The sequence below is a fragment of the Ornithorhynchus anatinus genome, chromosome X5 (genome assembly GCF_004115215.2).
Source record: "Ornithorhynchus anatinus isolate Pmale09 chromosome X5, mOrnAna1.pri.v4, whole genome shotgun sequence".
In the NCBI taxonomy this organism is placed as follows: domain Eukaryota; kingdom Metazoa; phylum Chordata; class Mammalia; order Monotremata; family Ornithorhynchidae; genus Ornithorhynchus; species Ornithorhynchus anatinus.
This window is the reverse complement of record NC_041753.1, coordinates 64,806,188-64,816,261: the sequence shown is the minus strand read 5'-3', so window position 1 is coordinate 64,816,261 and position 10,074 is coordinate 64,806,188. Positions and strand designations below refer to the sequence as shown.

The following is a 10,074-nucleotide window of genomic DNA, read 5'->3' as shown; positions in this document are numbered from 1 at the left end:
TTTCACTGAGCAATCCAATTTCCAAAACATGCCCCAAGTCATGCTTCCAGTTACCCTGAAAGAAAACATATTCCTCCTAATTTTTCTCCAAGAGTCCCGAAGGCTAGATTTATCACTTAAGGCCAGCGCATATTTGAAGATGGTGGCACTGGAGGTGAGAGCATAATTGGTCTTTGCCATGCTAATTGGGTATTACATGCCAACTTCTGCCACTGTTTTCAAATCTCATGCTCCCCCAGTGTTCCCAAAGCCCCTGCTCCTGATTGCCACCTCCATGCTAGTCTAGTCTCAGTGCATGCGGGTGTGTGGGTGTATATGGTACGTCTATCTGTCTGTCTTTCTGCTGTTGTTTTCTCCCAATGGCCAGAGGTCTGTTCACCGATTAAGACTGGGCTTCTCTCTGTCTTAAAAATATTTTTGTTTTGCCCTCCCTGTTCCCGATGGTCCAGTGAGCTGTATGGCAGTGAGTCGTATGGCAAAAGCCGTTGTGGACTAGTGGAAAAAAGTGTGGGCCTGGGAGAGGACCTGGGTTCTAATCCCAGTTCTGCCACTTGCCTGCTGTGTGACCTTAGGCAAGTCACTTAACTTCTCTGTGCCTCAGTTCCCTCATCTGCAAAACGGGGACTCAATAGCTGTTCTCCCTCCAACTTAGACTGTGAGCCCCATATGGGACCTGATTATCTAGTATCTAACCCAGCACTTAATACAGTATTATGGCACATAGTAAGTACTAAGCAAATACTCTCAATTAATGTTATTACTGTTATTATTATCATTATTATTGTTATTATTATCAGTTTTCCTCAAGCCTGTTGAACCAAACAAGCTCCAGGAACTCAAAGTGAATCATTTGGTAATAGTGCTTGGTGTGCTACTCAGGAGACCCCAGTGAAAATGGTTTGGAAGCAGGATGTGGTTTCTGTGGCAAGTCTGGACCTCCCAGCCATATAGAAAGTGGGAAACTGAAACAGTTTGGAAGACGTTGAGTGCCTCCCCTGCTCTGTCTGGCAATCTCCTAAAGGACATGCTGGTCAATCTTGATTAGATTTTCAATTTCTGTGTCTCTCTACATCGTTGGAGAGTATGCCAACTGAGCTCCTTATCTTCCCTCCCAAACCCTGTCCTCTTCCTGGCTTTCCTATCACTGTGGATGGTATGACCATCCTTCCTGTCTCTCAAGCGCGTAACCTTGGTGTCACCCTTGACTCAGCTCTCTCATTCACCTCACACATCCAATCCGTCACCAAGACCTGCTGGTCTCACCTTTATAATATTGCCAAGATCTGCCCTTTCCTCTCCACTCAAATGGCTATCTTACTGGTACAGGCTCTCATAATATCCCGGCTGGATTATTGTGTCAGCCTTCTCTCTGATCTCCCTTCCTCCTGTCTCTCCCCGCTCCAGTCTATTCTTCATTCCGCTGCCCGGCTCATCTTCCTGCAGAAACGCTCTGGGCATGTCACTCCCCTTCTTAAAAACCTCCAGTGGTTGCTTATCAACCTCCACACGAAACAAAAACTTCTCAGTCACTCCCCTTCTTAAAAACCTCCAGTGGTTGCTTATCAACCTCCATACGAAACAAAAACTTCTCACTCTAGGCTTCGAGGCTCTCCATCCCCTTGCCCCCTCCTACCTCTCTTCCCTTCTCTCTTTCTACTGCCCACCCCATAGGCTCTGCTCCTCTGCTGCCCACCTCCTCACCATCTCCCCCATTCTTGCCTATCCCACTGTCAACCCCTGGGCCACGTCCTCCCGCTGTCCTGGAATGCCCTCCCTCCTCACCTCTGCCAAACTAACTCTCTTCCCCTCTTCAAAGCCCTACTGAGAGCTCACCTCCTCCAAGACGCCTTCCCAGACTGAGCTTCCCCTTTCCCTCTGCTGCCTCTCTGCCTCCCCCTTCACCTCCCCTCAGCTAAGCCCCCTTTCTCCCCCTTTCCCTCTGCTCCTCGCCCTCTCCTTTCCCCTCCCCTCAGCACTGTGCTCATCTGCTCATTTGTATATATTTTTTTTACCCTATTTATTTTGGTAATGAGATGTACATTCCCTTGATTCTATTTATTGCTATTGTTTTTGTCTGTCTATCTCCCCCAATTAGACTGTAAGCCCGTTACTGGACAGGGATTGTCTCTATCTGTTGTCGAATTGTACATTCCAAGTGCTTAGTACAGTGCTCTGCACATAGTAAGCGCTCAATAAATACTATTGAATATGCCACCTAGGTAGCAGCATTAGGTGACGGCATTCAGCTCTGTGTTGCCAATGAAGACCTTAGATGCAAGACCAAACTGAAGCACACTTTCAAGGAAAGATAGTTAATGGAAAAAAAAAACTGCAACACACAGACAACCTGGCAAACAACTGTCAGAGAGGGGTAGACTCGACTCATTTCATCAAAGACCTTGAGAAGTCTCAGAAGCAAGTGGACTGAATATCAGGTAATCACAAAGTTCTCAAATAGTAGCTCCAACCGCAAAACCAAAGGGCAGTTTTCTTGTGCGTGCGGTCTTACCTTAGTCTTTTTAGCAACAGCCTCATAATTTGATTTGATAACACCTCTATCTTAGCAGCAGGATCTTTCAGGAGAAAGGATGACAAAAGTTCAATCAATCAATCAATCAATCAATCAATCGTATTCATTGTTTACTGTTTGCGGAGCAATGTACTAATAATTGCTTGGAAGAGTACAATATAACAGAGTTGGAAGACATGTTCTCTTGACCACAGGAAGCTTTCAGTGTAAATGTGTGTGTGGCTGTGTAGGTGTAAATAATTTATATTATTGATCAATCAATCAATCAGATTCTTAAAGTGTGCAGAGCACTGCACTAAACACTTGGGAGAGTACAGCAACAGAGTTGGTAGATGCATTCCCTGCCCACAGTGAGTTTAGAATCTTGTCGCGCCCTAGCAGCTGTGACCATCTAATACTTTTCTTACATAGCAGTATTTTACATTGGTTGCAGTGATTGTAATCATTGAGTACCTACTGGATTCAATGCACTGTGCTAAGCACTTGGGAAGAGCGAAACAAAGAAGTGACATATTTCCTGCCCACAAGGGGATTGCACTCTATTGGCAGAGACAGATATAAAAATATAGACAAATAGTCACCACAATAAATATTTGAATGTGCAACTGTAAAATTGTTTTGTCTTGTGCTGAGTCATCTCTGACCCATAGCGACACCACAGACACATCTCTCCCAGGACTCCCCACCTCCATCTGCAATTGTTCTGTTGGTGGATCCAGAGAGTTTTCTAGGTTAATATACGGAAGTGGTTTGCCATTGCCTCCATATGCGCAACTTGCGCAACAAGCACAGGTGAGTCTTGACTTGTAGCAGATTGCCCTCCACTCGCTAGCCACCGGCCAAGCTAGGAATGGAATGGGTATGCCTCTGCATGACTCTCCCTCCCATAGTCGAGACTGGTAGGGTACTGGAAACTCTCCAGGTGCGCTCCTGAGAAGGTAATTGTAAAACACACAAATATGCTGAGTAGGGGTAGAAATAGGCCATAAGGGTTAGAGATGCCTGGAAGGTTTATGTAACTTGGGGTGTTGGAAAATAATTGGGAAAAGCTTGCTAGAGAATATGGGGAGAATGTGGGGAGAGCTAGCATCTGTCGGATGTTGGGAGGGGGCAGTTCCAAGCCAGAGGACCAGGGTGAACAAGAGGAAAGAGGTGGGAGATTGAGAATGCGGTTCAGCTGGAAGGTTGGCTTTGGTGGAACAAAGGAAGCAGGTTGGGGAATGGCGGATAAAGGGATCAGATAGGAAAGGAGAGGCTAGGTGGTGGAGAACCTTGAAGCACAAGGTGAGAAGCTTTGGTTTGATGCGAAAAGACAGAGGAAGCAAGTGAAGGGCTTTTGAGGAAAAGAGTGATTTGGGCCGAGCAGTGCTTCAAGAAGTTATTCCATTCAGAAGTGTGCCATACACTTTGGAGGGTGAAGAGGCTGGAAGATGGGAGATGAGCAAGGAGAAAGCTGATATAATCATCTAGCTATGATATTCTTGTCTGCTGTGTGACCTTGGGCAAGTCACTTAACTTCTCTGTCCCTCAGTTACCTCATCTGTAAAATGGGGATTAGGACAATGAGCTCCACATGGGACAACCTGATTACCTTGTACCTACCCCAGCGCTTAGGACAGTGCTTGGCACATAGTAAGTGCTTAACAAATACTGTCATTATTATAGATTCTCAGAATTATTGGAAAGGGGTGATCCAGGAGATGTTGGATAGGAAGAACTGGAGGGATTTGGCAGTAGCCACAGAAAGTCTCTTCCCATCTTCCCGTGCTACTCCTGAGCTCAGTTGCTTTGTGTTGTTACTAGTGTTCCTCAGGAAATCTGGATAAATTTGTGGATAAGAAGTCCATAATAAAGGAAAAGTTAGGAATGTTATAAAGTTAGGAGTGATAGAAGGGTTGAAAATAGATTTGTAGATAGTCTATGATGGGTTACTAGAGAAAAAGTTAAGGGTGTTAGATGTTCCAACCTTAACCATGAGAATGGATGTTCAGGAGGGTAGTAAGAATAATAATAATAATGATAATTATTATTATTCTCCTATTTAAGTACCTTGTGCTAGATGCTGGGTAAACAAGGTTATCACAGTCTCTGTCACACATGGGGATCACAATCAATCTTATCCCCATTTTTCAGAAGATGAAACTGCGGGTCACAATTGATCAATGGTATTGAAGCTCCAGGTGTCAGCGGGAAGCATGGTCTTGACAAGTCAAGGGACCGAGAGATAGTCCTCTCTCTGTGAGCCTCCTGGAGCTGGCCCCGGGAGAGAGTGGTAAGCAAGTCCCCGAGTGATGCCCTCGTCTTTGGGGAGATGCTGGGGCTAGAGACAAGCTGTAATGGCAGTGATAGGGATGCAAGGATTTGGGGTGAGCTAGCTGACTCCACTGAGAAGGAAAGAGCGGGTGGGCTTTAGGGCCCAGTGGAGGCTAGCAGTGGTCCAGGTGCTCTGAGATGACTCTGGGAACTCTCTTGGCCAGGATTTAGGGCTGAGGAGCCCTGAAAACATCCCAACCGGAACTGAAGCATTGCTCACAGGTATACAACTTCCACGGGTGGGACATGTGAGAAGAATAGATGACTGTAGTACATACCTAAACTGAATAGGGAAGTGGAAGGAAACACACAGATCAATCCATCAATCATTGATATGTATTGAGCGCTTACTACGCAAACGACTGTACTAAGCACTTGGGAGAGTACAACAGAGGAGGTAAACATGATCGCTGACCTCAAGGAGTTTACAATCTAGCCGTGAGCTCCATACGACTGTACGCAGGCAGCCCCACTGTACCTATCATGTTGCTGTTTGACCATATTTGTGTGAACCTTATGTTTCTGAAAGCGAAAGACTCACAGGAGAAAACTGGTAGAAGATGCCCTTTTTAATGTTCCCTTGACTCGGACAAAAGGAATCTAAGTGCAGTGTTCTTAAAGAGCCCATTGAGTGGCCAAAGCTGCAAACCTGACGTTTTCAAATCTTTTTGGTACTCTGCCATCCACTAACTTGGATACAGTGGCAATAGCCACATTGAACAGAGGTAAGGGAGAGATTCTCAGCCAGATAGTCAGAGCTCTCAGGAGTGGCGATAACCTTCAATCTGCAGAAGTAAAAAAAAAAAAATTGTTTTCATTATTGGAAAAAAAAACACACTAAAATTGCTGCATTGAGATTGGCTTATTTTGATGATGTTGGCCAAGTTAAGCAGTCATATATGGTAAATTGTATCGAGGTGGGCTTCCTTTTTGCATTTTTTGAAGGAACCTGGAAAATTCCTGCAATGTTTGTTGGACGTTCAATGTGCAGCTCGACGTTAACTTCTAATTCGTCACTGTTGCTCAGATGGTAGTTCTTATGAGAGTTGCAGAAATGTTGCTGATATGTACTGGGTAGTATTTGCTGAAACATCTTAGCTTTCTCTTGGGAGTTGTAATTCTGAAGGAACAGTTGCCCACGGATGGGGCTTTTCTGTTTGTTGAAATCGTGCTGAGAGGTTGAAATGTGTGGTATGCGGCTTTTGAGTTCATTCCTAGTTATGTTCCACACGAGAATGTTGCTAAAATTGTTGTCTTTACTCTCACCCTGTGACGTTCTTAAACCCTGTAACAGGACATAGGAAGATGTGAATTAGCAGCTCATCCCCTCTACCCTGTACTTCAAATGAATGGAGCTACAAATAGCAACAGTCTGTACATATGAAGCACTTACCTAGTAAGTGTCCTCCCCTGCTATCCTTATTCCCATTATCACTTGTAAACCAGCTAAAGTGCAAAGCCTGCATGGAACTTCTTTCCTTACGTTTTGCCATATCAAGCCTTATTGGGGTAATATAGATAAGAAAATGGCAGATTAGGTCAGAACACTCAGCTGAGGGTCTGCCCAGGATTTTCCAGTTGAGCTGCAGTGCCGTGTGGTATAGTATTAGAGGGCAAAGCAGGGCTCTGTACACAGACTGAGGAGATAACTCCAGGAGGGCTTGGCTAAGTTCAGTACTCACATTGTTGAAGGTGTTACCTGATTCATGATGCCGTTGACAGGAAGAGATGCACTTGCTTGAATCCTGGAAAAAAGTAATAAGTGTGATATTTGATAATAATAATAATAATGATGTCGGTATTTAAGCACTTACTATGTGCAGAGCACTGTTCTAAGCGCTAGGGTAGATACAGGGTAACCAGGTTGTCCCACGTGAGGCTCACAGTTAATCCCCATTTTACAGATGAGGTAACTGAAGCACAGATAAGTTAAGTGACTTGCCCACAGTCACACAGCTGACAAGTGGCAGAGCCAGTATTTGAACCCATGACCTCTGACTCCCAAGCCTGGGCTCTTTCCACTGAGCCATGCTGTGGTATTTGTTAAGTGCTTACTGTATACCAGGCACTTATTAAGCACTGGGGTAAATACAAGATAATTGGGTTGGACACAGTCTCTGTCCTACATAGGGCTCACAATCTTAATTTCCATTTCCCAGATGAGGTAATGGAGGCCCAGAGAAGTGAAGCCACCTGCCCAAGGTCACACAACAGATATGTGGCAGAGTCAGGATTAGAACCCAGGTCCTTCTGACTCCCAGGCCCATGATCTATCCATTAAGCCACAGCTCTTCTCTATGCCAGGCACTGTACAAAGCAGTGGGGTACATATAAGAAAATCAGGTCCCATGCTGGGCTCACAGTATAAGTAGGAAGGCAAAAGGATATTGATGAACTATTTTGCAGGTGAGGGAACTGAGGCACAGAGAAGTTGAATGACTTGCCCAAGATCACGCAGCAAACAAGAGGCAGAGTGGGGATGAGAATCCAGATCCTCTGACTCTCAGGCTCATGCTCTTCCCACTAGGTCATACTGCTGCTTAACATAACAATGCGACCGAAGGCTCTCTGCCATCAGTCACCTCTTAGGAGAAATAATAATGAAATTTCATATTGATTCAACTTTTATGGTGAGTTCCAGGTAATTGATTGCTTAAGTCGTCTTCCAGAGGTAGAGCCCACATTAAATTACAAATTTACTTGGTTTTCAACTTTATATTAAACTAAGAACCTACCATAGCTCTTTGAAACTCCACCACCAGCACCTGAGAGCAGAGCTGAGTTTCCTAGTTGACACCTCTTGGCTAAACCAGCAAATGAGATCCCCCCAGCTGCATAGGGTGTTTACAAGTACTGGTTGCCAACTAACAGACTGAGTGCATTGTGACATCACAAGCTTGGACTGGTGGGTCAAGCGCTTACTTAGTATAGGAAGTGTCTACTTGGCTTCACCAAAATATTCAAGTATTCTTCGGACACACTAAGAATTATGATTATAAGCAGCGTGGCTCAGTGGAAAGAGCACGGGCTTTGGAGTCAGAGGTCATGGGTTCGAATCCCGGCTCGGCCACTTGTCAGCTGTGTGACTTTGGGCAAGTCACTTAACTTTTCGGTGCCTCAGTTACCTCCTCTGTAAAATGGGGATTAAGACTGTGAGCCCCACGTGGGACAACCTGATTCACTTGTGTCTACCCCAGCGCTTAGAACAGTGCTCGGCACATATTAAGCGCTTAACAAATACCAACATTACCATTATTATTATTATTATTATATGCTGAGGGCTTCATTCATTCATTCAATAGTATTTACTGAGCGCTCACTATGTGCAGAGCACTGTACTAAGCGCTTGGAGTATACAATTCGGCAACAGATAAAGACAATCCCTGTCCAATAACGGGCTCACAGTCTGAACGGGGGAGACAGGCAGCAAAGCAAAAAAGCTTCCTGTGTGCCAAGCACTGTTCGAAGCCCTGGGGTAGATACAAGTAAATCACCCAAAGAACACTCAGTGAATCTTTATCATCATCATCACTACCTAGGGAGCGCTTAAAGAGCACTGTGCTAAGTATTTGGGAGAGTACAGTAAAGTCAATAACTCTTCCTTCGATAACCTTACAATTTAGCAGGGCAAAAAGGCATTAAAATAAATTACAATGGTGTGTTTCCGGTAATTCATGGCTCCAGCAGTCTCCCAGAGCTAGTGCCCACATTAAATTATGAACTTACTCAATTTCCTTAATACAGGGCTCTCACACAATAAATGCTCCATACGTATCACTGATTGATTGATTTTCCATGTTATGAATCAATCACTCAATGATATGCATTGAGTGCTTACTGCGTGCAGAGTACCGTACTAAATGCTTGGGAGAGTACAATACAAGCAGCATGGCCTAGTGGCTAGAGCACAGGCCTGGGAGTCAGAGGACCTGGATTCTAATTCCAGCTCTGCCACCTGTCTGCTGTATGACCTTGACCAAGTCACTTCACTTCTCTGTGCCTTTGCCTTAGTTCCCTCTTCCGTAAAATGGGGATTGAGACTGTGAGCCCCACGTGGGACAGGGACTCTGTCCAACCCGATTTGCTTGTATTACCCCAGCACTTAGTACAGTGGCTGGCACATAGTAAGCGCTTAACAAATATCATAATTATTATTATATATTATTTATATACATTAAATACATTTATTTTATATTTAGTTTTATGAAATGAATTGATATTATTATGTCATCTCAACTAAGAGTCTACCATAACACTTTCAACCCTGACATCAGCAACTGAGGGCAGAACTGTGTTTTCCTGTTGGTCCATCTTGGCTGTAGCAGCAAATGTGATCTTCTGGGCTGTATCACACCTGTGTTTGCTAACTGACTGAGAACTCTTTGACATCACATCCTTGGATCGATGGTTCGTGCACTTAATTGGTAGGGAAGAATAGGAGGATTTTAGGACCCAGTGAAGGCTAGCAGGGGTCCCAGCATTCCAGACACTCTCATTCCACCCACATATTCAGTCGATCACTCAATCCTGATGGTTCGACCTCCACGACTTTGCTAAAACCCGCCCTTTCCTCTCCATCTAAACTCCTACCACATTAATCCAAGCCCTTATCCTGTTCCGCCTTGATTACTGTACCAACCTCCTTGCTGACCCCTGTCTCTCCCCACTCCAGTCTTCACTCTGCTGCCCGGATCATTTTTCTAGAAAAACATTCAGTCCACACTTCACCACTCCTCAAGAACCTCCAGTGGTTGCCCATCCACCTCCACTTCAAACACAATCTCCTTGCCATTGGTTTTAAAGCACTTGATCACCTTGCCCGCCCCCCCCCATCTCACTTACTGCTCTCCTACTACAACCCAGCCCTCACACTTTACTCCTCTAATGCCAACCTACTCACTGTAGCTCAATCTCATATATCTTGCTGCCGACCTCTCGACCACATCCTGCCTCTGGCCTGGAACATCCTCCGTCTTCACATTCGAGAGACAACTACTTTCCCCACCTTCATAGCCATATGGAAGGTACATTTCCTCCAAGAGGCCTTCCCTGACTAAGCCCTCATTTTCTCTTTTTCCACTTCCTTCTGCATCACCCTCATTTGCTCCCTTTACTCACCACCGTGCACCCGGCCCCACAGCACTTATGTACATATCCGTAATTTATTGATTTGTATTCATGTGTGTCTCACCCTCCAGACTGAATACTTGTTGGGGGCAGGGAATGTTCAT

At 45.0% G+C, this 10,074-nt stretch overlaps 1 non-coding gene across 1 annotated transcript; it reads right to left on the bottom strand.

Moving 5' to 3' along the window:
- Nucleotides 1–3,332: 3,332 nt before the first annotated feature.
- Nucleotides 3,333–3,470, bottom strand: LOC114808366. The gene has a single exon (XR_003756212.1). It is a non-coding gene; the product is annotated as a small nucleolar RNA SNORA7 (small nucleolar RNA).
- Nucleotides 3,471–10,074: the final 6,604 nt, after the last annotated feature.